This window comes from Anabrus simplex, chromosome 4 (assembly GCF_040414725.1).
Source record: "Anabrus simplex isolate iqAnaSimp1 chromosome 4, ASM4041472v1, whole genome shotgun sequence".
NCBI classification, from domain to species: Eukaryota; Metazoa; Arthropoda; class Insecta; order Orthoptera; family Tettigoniidae; genus Anabrus; species Anabrus simplex.
The window spans coordinates 14244250-14262161 of NC_090268.1; the positions used below are offsets into that span (position 1 = coordinate 14244250).

General features: G+C 41.1%; 1 long non-coding RNA gene across 1 annotated transcript in view; it reads right to left on the reverse strand.

Moving 5' to 3' along the window:
- Positions 1-17912, reverse strand: part of LOC136872336 (uncharacterized) — an 843894-nt gene that overhangs the window by 626893 nt on the left and 199089 nt on the right. Inside the window, exon 2 of the long non-coding RNA XR_010859874.2 lies at positions 9812-9871. This is a non-coding gene — a long non-coding RNA (uncharacterized lncRNA). The remainder of the gene's footprint in view (positions 1-9811; positions 9872-17912) is intronic.

Sequence of the window (17912 nt, forward strand, 5' to 3'; positions counted from 1 at the left end):
GAACCATACTCTAGTTGGGGTCTTACAAGAGAATTATATGCCCTCTCCTTTACGTCCTTACTACAACCCCCAAATACCCTCATAACCATGTGCAGAGATTTGTACTCCTTATTTACAATCCCATTTATGTGATTACTCCAATGAATATCTTTCCATACATCAACACATAGGTACTTAGAACGATCCCCAAAAGGAACTTTCACCCCATGAACACAGTAATTAAAACTGAGAGGACTTTTCTTGTTTGTGAAACTCACAACCTGAATTTTAACCCAGTTTATCATCATACCATTGCCTGCTGTCTGACGACATTATCGAGGTCATTTTGCAATTGCTCACAATCTTGTACAGCCTCAGCGATTGCCTGCTGTAAATATGGAAAAACATCTTCAGGGCTACCAACGGTGAGATTCGAACCTACCATCTCCCGAATTCAAGCTCACATCTGCGTGAAACTAACCGCTCAGCCATGATGATGATGTTTGTTGTTTAGTGGCTGTAACATGTACGTAATCATCCCCTAATGGTATCCATATCCAGGCTCCTCAGTTTCATCTGTCCTGTCCTGTTCTTTTCCGATGCTGACGGTATTACAGCATTCGACGCCTAGGCAGTTTTTCATTTTCACGTCCTTCGTGGTCCATGTCTTCCTTTTGCCGATACCTTCATTTTCTGCAGTTTCGGATCTCTTCCATACTGTCTCATTGGTTAATGTAACATAGAGGATGGTTGTCTAGTTCTACTTCCTCTTAGAACAATAATCACCCCCACCGTAATTGTACGAGTTGGAACGAATTTAAACGATCATTAAAACTTATGTATCCTGTGACTAGAATATAAAAGAATGGCGTTGAAAAACGACCATGAACCAAAACAATCAGTAGATCCAATTCACAATGCCTTATTTTCTGAGATGATGCTTTTTATAAAAAGAGCTCCATAATCCAGCTCTCCACCCCTGGTAAATCAGAACCATCCTGTTCCTCACCTGCTGGTACTAATGACAGGTAATGTAGACCCATGGTATGCCTCACAAAATGGTACTACACACAAGCAACGCAGACGCATGGTGTTCCTTATATGGTGGTACTAATCACAAGTAACCTCACGGTTCCAATTCCATCACCCCTTTGGTCCCCCTTTTAGTGGCCTCTTAAGACACGCAGTGGATACCGCCGGTGTCTACGTGGCCAAATCGCTCGGTAAGAAACATACTCTAGTTTAATTAATGAACGTCATGACAGTGTGTTTGAACAGACGGTAGGTGTCCATGTGAGTTGTCTCTTTTGAAAAATGAGGTTTGTCACTAATTTTTATTTAATGAAGACCACGACAAAGTGCAATCCCTTTGTGTTTCGAGTGTACATGAAATCCATATCCATGCGAGGTATGTTTTTGTTAATGAAGTGACTTACTACTGTCAGTTTTAATGAACTTCACACTAGAGAGACGTCTTTTGGCTTTCGGACTGACTGAATATGGAGATCATGTCGACGAGATTTGTTTTAAGTGACTTATATATTAATGAGGGATGTGTAACTGAGAATTTCTTAATTTTATGATGATGATGCTTGTTGTCTAATGGAGCAGTACATATAAGCCATCGGCTCGTAAATTTCTTAATTTTAATTACTTTCCTCTTCAGTATCTGTACATTAACATGAAAGTGTCATGAATTAGTTTTTTCTTCATATCCTTTCTTTGCATAAACTAAATTCTTGCAACCATGCCAGTGAGATAAGTCCTTTCATGTACTCCGTAGTAACTCCTTTGATACTTGAACATCTTTCCAGAGTCCGGCTCCATGGCTAAATGGTTAGCGTGCTGGCCTTTGGTCACAGGGGTCCCGGTTTCGATTCCCGGCAGGGTCGGGAATTTTAACCATAATTGGTTAATTTCTCTGGCACGGGGACTGGGTGTATGTGTTGTTTTCATCATCATTTCATCCTCATTACGACGCGCAGGTCGCCCACGGGTGTCAAACTGAAATACCTGCACCTAATGAGCCGAACATGTCCTCGGACACTCCCGGCACTAAAAGCCATACGCCATTTCATTTCATCTTCCCAGAACGTTGTCCCTTTTGCTGTGATCAAACTGAAAATCGATAGGAGACGATGGATTCTAACGTCCAAAACAATTTTTAGTGCGCTAGAGGAAAAAAACATGACGGCCTCTGTTCCTGAAAGCCAGCAGTCAATCACACCTTGCACACTGCTGAGTTAACAAGTTCTAAGTGATCCTTGTTTGGTGTGGGGAGGTTGCCAAACCACTTTCTTCAGCCTTTACCCTTTCTTCGTGTCGAGTGCCGTAGACAGCTCCAGCTACAGTAGAAGTAGTAAATCATATACGCCACTCATAGATACCGGGTAGAGGTGTGAGGCGAGGTCGTCATGTTTCGTCCCCAGGTATAGCCCAAGCTACCCCATGCATCGCCTACGCCTCTTCTGTTCTGGCAAACATCTCTGATTTTCAGAAGTGTGATAATTTCGCTAGAAGCTTCTGAGTCATGACACTTGCAGAGCTTGTATTACAATCGTTCCACAATGTCGGTCTAGTTCATAACCACTCTCTACCTCACTGCACAAACTGAGAAGTCTGCTCTGAATCATTCACTTCATCGTTAGGTGATGATGATGAACTGAATCGATGATGCTTGTTGTCCAAAGGGGTCCAAAATCCAAGTCATAAGTAACGTACGTTCACTGTGTGCCGCACTTGTGATACTACTCGGAGATAATGTACTACGCAGAGTTATCGCAGACCTATGGTGTTTCTCACTTTACGGTGCCACTCATAGGCAACGCAAACCCATGATGTTCCTTACATAGGTGGGTACTAATCACAGGTAACGTTAACGCCTGGTGTCCCGCAGACAGTGGTACTATAAACTATGAACCCAAGCTTATCCCCCATGAATACACTAATCACAGACCCATGGCGTTCCTCGCGTGATGGCACTAATCAAAGGTAATTTTACAGTCCTAGGTCAAGGGATGATAGACTGCTTGTTGTTAGAACCACAAGCGTCAACGTTACTTGCGACCACCACCGCCTTGCAAGCTCTACCTTACGTAGGAGCAGTACCATTATGCGACAAATACTACGGGTCTGGTCATCGTGTGCATTTCACCGGTCGGTTCCACTCTGTTCAGTATGGGTCTGTGTTACCTACCACTTCATGAGAAACACCATGGGTATACGTTGCCAATGATTAGAAGCATTATGTGAGCAAACCCACGAGTATACGTGTCCTGTGATTAGCTCCACTAAGTGAGGAACACGACGGGAATACAGTGCCCGTGATAGTCCCAATATATTTGTCAAAATATGGGCCAGCGCTGCTTGTGAATACTACCCTTATCTGCGAAACATGTTTTTTTTTTACCTGTGAGTGGTGCCATTGTGTGTGACATACCATTAGCCTATATTTTCTTTGATGAGTACCATCATGGAGAAACACTTTGAGTCTACTTTATCTGTGATTTGTACCCCTATAGGAGTAACACCATGGTTCTGCTTTACCGGTACTTAGTAATATTATGAGGGCCCGGTGACCTGGACTTTGGACACTTCTAGACAATATCATTCCAGTAATTAACGCATTGTGAATTGGATCCACTGATTGTATTTATTTTCATTGCGTTGCATATCGTACCATTAGAGGCCGATGACCTAGCTGTTAGGCCCCTTTAAACAACAAACATCATCGTCATCATCAGCACCAGGAAGTGCCGACGTTCATTGGACAGCGTGAACTGCAGAGCTTCAAGGATAGCATGGAGCTCTGCTGTGTGCATGCTATAGGTTTTCGGTGGAGGGAAAACAAACCTCCTATTATGAACAACAAATGGACAGCCTTCTTCCCTTTTCGTTCTTGTTCCATCTGTGTAAATAACTACTGAATCTGGATATCGGGTAACAACGGAGAAGAACAGCCTCCAACAAATTGATCGGCAGATCCAGGATTGTTTCAGATCGTCGTATTAACCACGATGGTACCTTATTTGGTCGTCAAAAAAGACACGGAACTGAAGATATATCAAGGAGTCTGTAGCTGCTCTCCAAGCGTGTACCACCGGGTGAGTTGGTCGTGGATATGGAGCTTCCAGCCGACGGCTTCCATTGTGGAATTGCCAGGGATAAGTTGGTCGAAGTGGTATCACTTTCAAATTTTCAGAATAACAACAACAGAGTTTGTGGGCGACTCAGTTTTAAAGTCTGCACACGACATTCAGTGAGTAGGTTAGCAATGGGGATTGTACGGAATGCTTCCTTTGACAGTGTAACTACGCGGTGGTGAATTTTATGGTGATTCCGAAGAATGGTTTGATTGCTGATATATATGCTGCACTGCCGTAGTCTAACTGGGATAAAATACATTGGCGGAAAATAAATATCCAAACACCAGCAAGTAAGGAATGTAGAATACGGAAATATTTTGGCAAAATATATGTCTAGGTAACATATTTAATTGATAAAAGGAACAAGACTACAGATTTATATCCGTACGAGAAAAGCTATCGCAAATATGCCATGCAGGTCCATTAATAACCGACTGACTGTTGAATGCAGGCATACGTTCTGACGTAAAGGTGTCGGATGTCAGCTTGTGGGATGGAGTTCCATGCCATTTTCACTTAGTCGGTCAATGCAGGGACGGTTAATGCCCGTTGTGGATGACGCTGGAGTTGTCGTCCGATGATGTCCCGTACGTGCTTGTTTGGGGACGTATGGGGAGTTCGAGCAGGCCAAGGCAACCTGTCGCCACTGTGCATAAACACCGCCGGGTATGCTGTTCATTAATGGCAGCACAACAGGTGCAATCACTAGATAGACGTACACATCTGCAGTCAGGGTGCGTGGGATGACCGCGAGAGTGCTCCTGCTGTCATAGGGAATTGCTCCCCGGACCAGAACGTCCGGTGTAGGTCGCGAGAGTGCTCCTGCTGTCATAGGAAATTGCTCCCCAGACCAGAACGCCCGGTGTAGGTCCAGTGTGTCTACGCCGTAGATAGGTGGAATGCAGGCGCTTACCTGCCCTCCTTCTAACCAAAACACGGCCATCACTGGCAAAAGGAGAACCGGCTTTCATCGAAAATCACATCACTCCATCCTCCAATGAGCTCTCGCTTGACATCACTGAAGTCGCAGAGGGCGTTGGTTGGGGTAAGTGGAATGCACGCTGCAGGGCGTCTGGCTCCGAGCTGTCCTTCAAGTAACCGATTTCGAACAGTTCATTGCGTCACTGTGGTGCCAACTGCCGCTGGAATTGCTGCTGTGCCACAGCCATTCGACGAATACGGCGGTCCTCCCTCTCGCTGGTGCCAGGGGGGCGTCCAGAGCCCGGTCTTCTTGAGAGCGTGCCATCTCATGACCACTGCTGCCAGCACGCATGTACGCTAGTAGAGATATTAATGCCAAGTCGTTCTGCAATAGCGCGGAAGGAAAATCCACCTTCATGTAGCCCTATTATACGGCCTCGTTCAACCGCAGTGAGCTGTTCATACTGGCTTCTTTGTCGTCATAAAGGCATTCTTGACCCACTCACAGACACTCTACGCAATCTCACAGATAACTAACGCTCTAGCACAGTACAGCCCGTATGTAAAGCAACGAGGTGCGCAATGTCATGGGGTGCTATTAGCGCGACGCCAATGCGATTAGCTGGAAATTTGAATCAAAGTCATAGTTTAGATGTATAAACACGCCTATCAATGTTCGTTAATCTAGCGCAACCACTTCTTGGTGTTTGGATATTATTTCCGCCAGTGTATGTGACCCATAAAATCGTACGACCACCATGCCGTCTGCCCTCAAAATAGTATCGCTATCAAACCTGAAGATATTACATTTCTTATCGCATTTCATTTTTAAATGACGCGCGTGTGGCTTCCAGGATGATTTACTATCGAATATAAGCCCAAGAAATCGGTATGTGTCAACTACAGGAAGAGCAGACCCGTCCCTCCTCTAAGTAGAACTTATGACGGGCATGGAATTTGCTCTTTGGTAAAAAATGAGCAATGGAAGTCTTCGTAGTTGAAAACCGAAAGTCATGCTCTAAGGTCCGCTGTTCCTCTTTCCCAAGTCGCTCTGCAACAATCGAATGTTGTGAGCTGTGATGCAGAGCAAATTCGTGCATATGTAGCGACGGTATTACTGCTGAACCAGCAGCAGTGACAATAACGCGAACAGAGACTCTAAGAACCGATCCCTGTGGGACTCCATTATGCCCTCCCTAGTCCCTACACGGAATAGATGGAAAGACAAAAAATTAGAATTAAAATCGGAAGTTAACTCGGAAATTCCATTGATGCACGACTGAAAGGATGGCGTATCGCCTTTTCTAAGTCAAGGAAAACAGCCACCAAATGTTGTTTTCGGAGAAATGCATCCTGGATAGAACTCACCAGGTGTATCAAGTGGTCAGTGGTCGAGCGAGCGGCTCGACAAAAGTCCGCGTTACTCCACACACCATAGAAGTCGGCGATTTACCATCCTCTCAAATAGCTTACAGAAACAGTTAGTGAGACAAATAGGTCTATAGCTTCCTGCATACTTGCGATTTTTGTCAGGCTTCTGGAGAGGAATGACGGAAACTCACGCTCTATCCATATTCGGTTGAACACACGAAGGAGATACAGTAGACTGTCATCACTAAGGTGTTTAAACATCTGGTTATGGATATTGTCTGGTCCAGGGGACGTGTCCTTGTAAAGCGCCAAGGCGCTGCGGAGTTCCCACACCGTAAAAGGCACGTTGTAGTCCTCTGAAACTTGAGTGGCAAAACTGAGGTAATGGCGTTCTGCCCCTCAGTTCAGATCTAGGAAATCACAATGAAATTCCCGCAACCAGACACACCTGCGAAATGGCTGCGTAAATGATTAGCAACCGAGGGAGTGTCAATAATGATAGATACTGCCTGCAATGGGAAAATGAAATGTTTTTCTTCCTTTCTTTCTTTAACCTCCAAGCTATTCCATCATCTTGTCAAATATTCTGTCCTACGGTGTCCAACTATGATAACAAGAAGTTCTTTTAGAAGTACCACATTCATTGAAATGTGAAAAGACTTTCACATCGGACTATTTAATAATATTTGGCTGTGCAATTCGGATTCCAACTTATTTGTGACTTGGTATACCTTAACAACTGTTTCTATCCAACTTACTAAAACACATGTTCAAAATTAGTTCCTAAATTGTTTTATTTATATTTTAGTTTCATAGATACACCCGTATAAGAAAGGCTTTTGTAAATTCCTTTGTATGGAGTGTACTATTTTACAGATGTGACATCTGCACTACTGGAAAAAAGGAACGAGATTCATTGGTGCAACTTAAATATGGAATGAGAAGGAAATGACGGGGATATGCTGGACTGAGGAAAAGACGAATAGAGATGTTCACCGGAGAATGTTAAAGGATATGAAAAGGAATATAAAAGTCGTAGGTCATAAACGCTTAAACATAATGACTTCCTAGTTAAGGTCCTTGAAGGAAAAATATTAGGAAATAAAGGATGAGGGAAACCATGGAAGGAAGACTTACTTGGAAGATGTGTGAAATTTTATGGGATGTGAAGACTACAAGGAAGGGAGAAGAATAGTAGGAGTGAGAGTAGAATTGTTGCAGCAAGAAGGCTTAGCCTCTAGAGTATGATGATGATGTCTACTTTTAGCCAGTCTTTTCAACTCAACATAGGTCCTGCAGTTCATCTAGAGAAGGAGGTTCTTGAAATAAGACGCTCTGAATCGCCCTCTTTTTCCAGCAACTCTTCCTTTAATTATGTTACAAAAGAACTCCTCATGCCACAGAATGCGGCCAATAAATTTTATTTTTAGTTTCTCAATGTCAGTTACCGGACTCCTACCTCTCTAAGGACTTCGGTATTGCTCTTAATTTCAGTCCAACTTATGCTCTGCGTTCTCGTCCACATCCACATTTCAATTGCCTCTAGTCTGTCCTAATGTCCAGCTTTCGCAACCGAACAGAAGCACGCTCCATACAAAGGCATTCCGAGATGGCTCCCTTTGCCATTGCTATCCTTCTAGTGATTAGGGTTCCTAGGCAGCAAAACTGTTTCACTTGTTCAATTTTATTAGGTCCAATTTTGATGTGTCTTATAGGTGTTTTGTTGGATTTACATATTGTCATGGTTTTTGTTTCCCTGCATTAATTTTGAGGTTCAAAAATGAGTTATTAGGTGGAAAAAGTATTTGGCCAATGGTCCCTACAATTTTTCAAATCCAATATCACCGAGAAAATATTTATAATTCCTCTGCGTCGAGGAATCTTTGTTTGTTTGTGTCTGCTCCTTAGGTGCTAACTTGGTGTGTGTTGTTTTTGGTAACTTTATATACAAACAAACCCGAAAGACATTCAACTAGACATTGACAAACTAAACGATGACCTGGAAAATATAAAGGATTGGACTAAAAATAATTCTCTTAAAGTCAATCCATTCAAATCGCAAGCAATCATAATTGGATCCAAAAGTAATCATACCAAACTGAAAAGTGTTAAAATTCCCCCAATCCTATTCCACGCAACACCAGTACAAATAAACGAAACAGTAAAAAACCTTGGCCTCATTTTTGATAAGTACTTAAACTGGACGGAGCACACGAAGAAAATATGCCAACGAGTATTCCTTTCTTTGCACTCTCTTAAACGTTTACGGGATCTCCTTCCTCTAAATACGAGAAAGTTACTTGTTCAAACCTTAATTCTACCCATCTTCGATTATGGTGACGTAATATACAACAACCTAAACACCACACTTAACGCTAAACTTCAGCGGGCTTATAATACATGCATCCTTTTTGTATTAAATATGCCCAGGTATTGCCATATATCACCTTGTCTTGAACAGCTGTCGTGGTTATATTTGGCGGAGAGAAGAAACCTTCACTCTCTTTCGCTTGTTCACAACATTCTCCGTACAGACACACCAAGTTATCTGAGAATGGATCTTAAATACTTGTCATCTCCAAACAGTATACCTACAAGGTCAGAAACCTCTTCCCTGCTGAGCTTCCCAGTTTACCGCACGACCGGGTACGGCAACTCATTCATACCTGCAACCATACGCTCTTGGAATTCCCTTCCGGCTGTAATTAGAGACATACATAGTAGAAATGTATTTAAAAAAACATGTTATAAATGGTACATAGACTTAAGAAATTAGTATTTAATGTTTTTTAAAAAAGTGACTCTCAGAAATTTTCCTTTTGTTTATAACTATTATTTAAGTTTAATTTTATAATTAATTATATGTAACTAGAAATCCTAATACTCTGTAGTTTGTACAATGTAGTACATATGAGATGATTTGTCATAACAGCAGGCTTCATAACCTGAGCCACGCCACAAGTCAATAAATAAATAAATAAATAAAACCACTCCAGAGTACAACTATCCTTACTAACTGTTCGAGTTTCTGGCAGCGAATTGAACCTACTTCCTTCTGGACGAGCGGAAGACTCTTCTGTTGCCTCCTTTTGACACCTCTTAATCTACATACAATACACCACGCAAGTACTCTACAGCCAATGCGTTCCTGCAACTAGGGTTGGGGTCAAAGTTATATCCGACCGTAAAACGTGAAGTCCACGTGTGTGATACAGAAGCTTCGGTGACAACATCAATCAGGGTGTGGGGAGTCAGTGGAGAAGGAAATCATAGAATGAATAAAGTATTCTTATACCTTGTATTTCATGTCAACATACCTAATATTACTGAACGAGCTTCATCACTAAACTGTTCAAGAATGAAAGCTAGACAACACAATGGTAACAAAAACTTACCGAGCCATCGGACGCAAAATCATTCTCTTGTAAATCAGCGATGTGAAATAAGGAACCAACCTGTAAAAGAAAGAAAATTCACCTCAATTTTAGAATTTAAATTATTGATGATGATGGCCATAATGATAACAACTAATTGTTGATGAAGATTATACAATTTTATTGAATACCATGGTAATAATACTAACTGTAGTAATCAAGAGTTCTAACCCTTAACGACGATCACCATTTATTCAAACATGAATTGTGAGCAGAAGAAAAATGGGAATCTGTAAAGCAGAGTTTCTCAAGTGAATTTAAAGCTAAAAGTTTTACGTACCATTTCCAAAATTTCCCAAATATAGATAAAACATATCAGTATAATAGAATACTCCCATCCCCTAGCTGCTGATAGCCAGAACATGGGAAAAGATATCGCTTATTTCAATTAAAATTATTTAGATATATGCAAACTGTAGTTTTGTTACAATTAATGTATCTATTTCTACTTTAAATATTATACTCGCAATTGAGCTTACTCACTAATTTTACTCGATCTCTAAGTTGTAGTTAAGAACATTTTTATGTTTAATTTTTGCCCTGTACGTCAGCATTGTTATATAGACCAGGACAACGTATATCTTGCCGCTATTCATTTGCCTTAGGGCAGTATTTATTTTTGACACGAGTGTGAACAGTGTTATCCCTAGCTTACAACATATATAATGAACTAGCAAATGTACCCGTGCTTCGCTACGGTATTCTACATTATATTCGAATTTCGAATAAAAACTGTACGTGCTACAAATAAGATCGTTTTAAAATTGCATGTCTCTTAGCGTTATCCGAGAAACAGCATGGAGAGGTCCCGATACTCTGTTTCCAACGTAAAGTGTTTGTTACGGATTTGTGATATAACGGCAGGCTCACGTGCCTCCTGCCATTCACAATCGAGTTGGGAAGTTTACATTATAATTGCAGGCCCCATTGCCTACTACGCGGTCACAATCGGTTTGAGGAGTTTTCGTTACAATATCAGCCCCCCTTTCCTACGTCCAGACAGATAACAGTTGAGGAGTTTCTATTATAATGGCAGGCAACTACCCTACTATCAGTCGAAATTAAGTTGTGCAGTTATCATTATAATGTCAGGCCCCTTTTCCTACTGCCAGCCATCTTACTGTCAGTCACACCAAGTTGGTGAGCTTCCATTAAAATAGCAGGCCACTATGCCTAATGCCAGTCACATTTTAGATCAGCACATTTGTTTATAATTGCGGGCACCCTTGTCTACTGCCAAACACAATCCGGTAGGGGAGTTTTAAACAAAACTGCAAGCTCCTTTGGCTTCTGCAAGTCAAATCGAGAAGTGAGCTATTCATTACAATGGAAGGCCTTCCTTACTACTGCCAGTTACACAGGAGTTGGAGAAGGACCCCATTCCTACTGCCAGTCAAAGTCGGTGTGGGGAGTACTGATTACAATAGCAGACACACCCTTTCTCGATCGCTACAAATCGACATCAGTGAATATATATAGATCGAGACACGAAAGTATATGCGTGTTTACAATTTTGCAGACCTTCAGTTACAGATTACCTGCTGCTAAACGTACGTCATATCGACAAAGGATTATATCATAAGACGCCGGATTTAATGGCCTAAATGGCTGGTCCTATGATATCACATCTGTTCTTGGATCAGATTGAGTTAGAAACGTTGAACAGGGCAAAGTGTTTGTAAGATTGTCTCACATTGCATTACATTTCGGATAATTATGTGACAGCTACATACATAGCATTTGGCTCACATATGGCTACTGGGTGGGCCAATTTTCGTGAAGAGTTTGATGATTCTATATTTCCCATAAGTGATTGAAAGTATGAATTATGCATGTGAAAATTCCAAATATACTTAACATCGATTAATAGAGAAAAATCAAAAAAACGTAAAAGGGATACAGATACCACAACAAGTCATAAGACCAAGGTTATAGATCATTCCAAATTGAACGTAGATTGTGCAATCTGTTATGTGATAGGACTTCCCGAAGGTGTGCACCATCATTAAAATTGTCTCCATATTTCGATATTCTTCGGGGATAAAAGGTGAAAAATTTTGGAAGTTTTCCGTCCATTACAGGATAAAACGTATAATGTTGCCAGATTTCAATTTTCGTTTTCGTCTGGCAGATTATGCCGCAATCTGGATTTTGGCGAGGAGGGGAAAAATTAGGACTTTCACGAAACTAAACCAAAAAATATGCAGATGGTCATTATTACCCTTTAAACTGGTAGCTGTGCGAAAATTTCGCCAAAATAGTCAATATGAGGCACACAGTTGTTATGATTTTATTTATATAGATAGATAAGCAATCTGCTCCACGTACAACACCTGTTAGGCTATGTCCGCTGGACTTAACCTGCAAAACTGACCATTCATGATATCTCCCTTATTAATCCTCCTGTCGAAAAAATAAGTTTTAGAGATGGAATTCCATCACGTTTGGTCGATTTCCAGTCAGGTTGGTCTTGTACTGTATATATTGTTGAAGAGTAAAATCACCATTTCGGTTCCTATAAACCACAAGTCCATTCCGGGAAAATAATATGTTATTGACCTTTACAACCTACCTTTGGACAGGTGGTTGCTAAATATAAAGTTTGGTTGGAATATCTTCAGTGGTTTTCAAGTTGAAAGAAATACGCTTTACACGCACCCGCTCTTGAGTTAAGTCCGATGGGACTCGTACCGAAAAACGGTCCGTTAATTATATCTCCCTTATTAATCCTCGTATCGAAATGATGCACATGAAAAAAAGGTTTAGAAATTAATTTCCATTACGGCAGGAAGATTTAAACTAAGTTTGGTTGTGTTTATTTTGTGGGAGTGAAAAATCACGTTTTCAGTTTCGTAGAAAACCCCCAGTCAGTTCAGGGATTTAGAAACAATATTTGCCCTAAAACCTACCCAAGGACAGGTGGATTCTAAATATGAAGTTCGGTGGAAATATATCCTGTAGATTCTAGCACTCGTGTACATACGTAGTATTTAAGGAGGAAAATAATACAGTTAAGAAAGTTGAAACTAATAGAAAATGGATTATAACTGATTACAGCCGGATAACGACAAATATGTAAATGCCAAGTGAATGTATTGGAAAATCACATGCCCCTCAATAAATTATGCTAGTGTGAGTTATGGATATAATAAAGCGGTAACAGAGGAGAAATTTAGGCGCAGTGATTCTTAGGTAAACAGATTAGAAGATGATTAATGGTATTATTACTTAATCTATTCGAGGACGGTTATAACCTCCAACGATATTCCGCCAATATCCCGCAGATAGGCCGATTGACGCCTCTCTTGCCTTCTACCGAAGGAACAACCACGAATTTAAAAGCCTGATGAAGAAAATGGCAATACGTTACTTACCTGCTGGCAAGCAGTCAGAGACGTTGCCATGGTAACCTGTAGGTTCGTTGTCGGTCTGTCGGTCACTCAATGCAGAGCATGATCTTCTTTTTCTTCTTTCTTCTTTTCTAGCCTATTTCAATCCACTGCTGGATATAGGCCTCTTCCATGTGCTTCCATCGTCTTCGGTCTTGAGCCACTTGGAACCAGCGTGTTCCAGCCAACAGCTTTATGTCGTCGAGCCATCTCTTCAGGGGTCTTCCAATGCCTCTCTTGTGTCCCCATGGTCTCCAGTGAACAATCCTAGAGGTCCACCTGTTGTAGTCTTGTCGAGCTACGTGTCCTACCCATTGCCATTTTAGTTTTGCTACTATCTCTAGGATGTCTGTTACATTAGTTCTTCTCCTGATGTCCTCTGAACGGATCTTATCCCTAAGGCTGATCCCTAGCATCTGTCGCTCCATGGCTCGTTTTGTTCGCTGAAGCTTGCGAGCACTTTCCTTCGTCAGAGTCATCGTTTCCAGACCGTAAGTTGTAACTGGCAGCACGCACGTATTATAAACCTTGGTCTTCAGGTTAATTGGAACATCCTTGTTAGTGAGGATGAATCTTAGTTTTCGGAATGCAGTCCAACTCATACCTATTCTGCGAGGAATTTCTGCACGTTGGTTGTCTTTTCCAAGTTTTATACCCGCAGAAAATAGTAAATTTCTCCGTCATGTGAAGATTAAGGTAAATTATGAACATAACGAAAGTTGTTTATAATGAAGAGGCTTTTCACGTACGGTCCACGGAGTTTACATAAAATCAATAGTATAAGAGAAAATGGAGGAAAACCGTTCTGGTTTTCCTATAAACGCCCTTTCTATTCAAAGATTTTAAAATGAAATGCATATCGAAACCTTCCCCGGGATGCGTATACTCTAAATATGTTTTGTTGAGACCAGCCGTTTCGACGTTATGATGGAACAGAAAAACAGACAAACAGACACGAAAAGTAAAGACCACCGATTTGGTCTTGGCCTTACGTCAAGAAGGGCATCTAGTTGTAAGACGGATTCTTGCGATTTAAAATACCCAGTCCTAGCGTCAGGAAGTATATCCGGCTGTAAAACAGATTTTAGCGATTTAAAATCTTAGTTGTTGCGTAAGGATGGGCATCCGGCTGTAAAACAGATTCTTGCGACTTAAAATCCTAGTATTTGCGTCCGGAAGGGCTTCCGGTCGTAAAACGGATTCTTAGGGCTAGGAGCGGGGAAGCAGCCAGCCGTTCCCTAGCATTTACAGTGTAGTTCGGGCGTTATGCCTTGCGAGTAGGTATGTACCAGCACCGGGTTTCGAAAGAGGACTACCCTTGTGCAGACCCTAGAGTTCTGGCACCGGGTTAGGTATGCGTAAGTTCCTCCCGAGCAAGAAAAATATCGGGGATGTCTTTTACTAAAACGTTGTATTGGAGTGAGTTTGAAGCAAACGCACAAGCTGCTGCAAGTCGGGTAGCGCACGAACACTTACAGGGATGCGAGACACGAAGGCGACTGCTCGCTCGCTAACTGTACAAAAAGTCGCAGCAGCAGTAAGCACTACAGACTTAAAAGTGTTGTTCTCTCTTGCCGCGTCGGGCTGAGTCACTTAGAAGCGCTGTCTTTTTGTCGCTAGGTTCGATCCCGGCACAGTCTGGTAGTGCTAAAATACGTCAGCCTCGTTTACTAACAGAACTTCTAAATTGCGGTACCTCGGCGTCTTGTGTTGTTCTCGACCCAGCCCAAAAGCTGTAAGAGGTTACAGGCAAGGGATATCGTAGATGATAGCCCCTTTTATAAGTATAGAGTCCGAGGATCGCTCTTTTAACGTGCGCCTCGTCATCAGCGGCTGCCGCTGTACTTCTTCAGGAAACAGAACTCGGAAGGCGACTTATTTGCTAATTATTCAATCTATAAACTTCAGGGTGCAGAAAGAAGTTAGTACGTAAACTTTTGTTGCAACTGTACACCACTTCCTGCTTTTGTATTTTACGGGCGAGTCAACAGTCGCACCGGATGATGTCATGCATAACAGTAGCAGTGCTACGTGTGTGTGTGTGTGTGTGTGTGTGTGCGTGCGTGCGCGCGCGTGTGTGGGTGTGTGTGTGTGTGTGTGTGTGTGTGTGTGTGTGTGTGTGTGTGTGTGTGTGTGTGTGTGTGTGTGTGTGTGTGTAGACGTTCGCACTTTTGCCTAGTAACAAGTCGCAGTCGACCGGTTGTAGTAACGCATAGCAGTTGCAGTCCCCCGTGTGTGTTAAGTGTGTGCATATACAATTCCTGTTCTTTGATTCAAGCTCATTATCGTCCACCGTCTAGTAGTAAAACAAAAGGTAAGATTAATTATAGTACTATTATTATTATTATTATTACGATTTATTTTTTCTTTGTTTTTAGAAAATCACTGTCTGCTGTTATCATTATTCGAGTAACCATTCTTCAGTTTGCAGCCTTCAACTTAAGTTAAGCCTAAACTATTGGTTAATGTTAGGCAGTTCTGTTGATAATCTAACTAACCTTCATCACTATGTGCTATTCTTAGGCAGTAATATATCTATTGATAATTAGTTGTTTATTGGGTCGTAGGATACAACTGGGGAGTTGGGCCAGTACCCCTCATAGGCAGCCTCGGCTGTTTGTGGTAGGATGGGAGGTTTAGAAGGCATAGACAAGGAATAGGTTAATCTTGTATCTTCAACCTCGTAACAATGTCTGACCTCTATAGGTTGAAACTAGGTTTCTTCTGAACATCGCAACATTCGTCTAATCTCTATTAATAAATGGTTGTTGTTGTTTTTTCCAGTTTTTAACCTTGCGACTCGAGAGGACATTGAGTTACCATTTTTTAACAACAGCAGCAACACCTTCATAGAACGTTATCTGAAAGAGTGCTTCTACTTTGTTAAGTATGGAACATTCATCTCTCTGTTTGCTTTTTCTAACTTTAAATTTACGATAATATTTAACCTCTATAGGTAAAAACTCGGCTTCTTCCGAACCTTACAACTATGTGTGTCTCCATTACGTTTATATTTAATTTTGTAACTCCAAACGCGCGAAAGTGTCTGACCTCTATAGGTTGAAACTTGGTTTCTTCCGAACATTGCAACTTTCGTCTAATCTCTATTCATAAATGGTTGTTCTCTTTCCAGAACTTGTTGCACACGTTGTTCACCTAAACAATTTATTCTAAGAAAGAGAAGACACTATGTTTCCCTGCGAGCTGTGTAAGGCAACGTTCACAAGAAGTGATAGCTTTGCACGTCATTTTATAATAAAACATCATCAGGTATCTACTTGCGACTATAACCCTCCGGTAGTGCGAAAAAAAGCGTGTAAATACTGATCGTGATGTAGAAAGCTGTAGTAACAAAAAAAACCAAGGAAAAATCAAGAACTTCAAACTATACACTGCGAACACTTTAACACTAATGTACCATCTTCACATCTTCAGGGTCACTTACGAAGTGATGCACATAAAAACAATGTCTGTAGAAGTGCTAATAATACAAGCATCGAAGAAATTAATACTGCATTTAAAAGCAGGATTTTTAGTTGCATAATTCGTACTAGTCAGAAGTTTAAAAGCACCTAAACCTTTTTAAATTGCGTTCAACCGGATGTGCAGCAGCTTCTTAGCAAAACTTTGTCTGATCATAATTTATTTAATGTTAATTTCGAACTTTTTGCCTTGTATATTTAGAGCACAGGTGAAAGTGAAATAACCAAATCATTTAATACGAAGAATTTAGTAGTAAGTGAGTCAACTAATTTTAGTAATGTATTTAGGGATATCGCAAACATTATTTCGACGAAGAGCGAGGAATTTCAATAAAAAGAATCAGGGTGTGCTTTAGTTGAAATTTTGAATCTAGAAGTTAACATCAATAAGTACAATCCCTTGCGAGGATCTTCGTACATCGAACTGCCGACATGGATTCAGCGAAAAGATGTTGTAAACATCCAAAACAAAGATGAGGCGTGTTTTGGATGGGCTGTCGTGTCGGCTTTAAATCCTGCGAAATCGAATGAAGCGAATAGAACATCATCGTATCCTCATTATTCAACACAACTTAATTTAGATGCTATAGAATTTCTTATGCTGTTAAAGGTCATTAAGCGCTTTGAACAACTTAATAATATTAGCATTAATGGGTATGGTATAGACAGAAAGTCTGTAGTAGGTCCTCTATATTATGCATGTAATAAGAAGAGTACTCATGCTAACTTATTCTATATCGAAAACAGTGAGAATATTCACTTTTGTTGGATTAAAAATTTGAGTACACTTGTTGGTAGTCAGTTGTCAAAAGAAAGATGTAAAAAGTGGCTATGCGACGGATTCTTGCACTATCTTAGAACTGAAGATCAGTTAACAAACCATTCTAAGAATGACTGCAATCATGTATGTACAGAGATACCTACTACAGGTAATAATGTTTTAAAATTTACGAATTATAACAAGCAGGTGTGGGTGCGCTTTGTTATTTACGCAGACTTTGAAGCCATCCTCAAGCCATGCAGAACATGCACGCCTAATCCAGACAAATCTTTCACTAATACTACACACATGCATGTCCCGTATAGCTTCGCGTATTACATCAAGTGTAGTTATGATAGTACGCTTAACAAGTTAGAGCTGTACCGAGGACCTGATGCTGCTCAAGTATTTTTAGAAAGACTTGAAAGTGA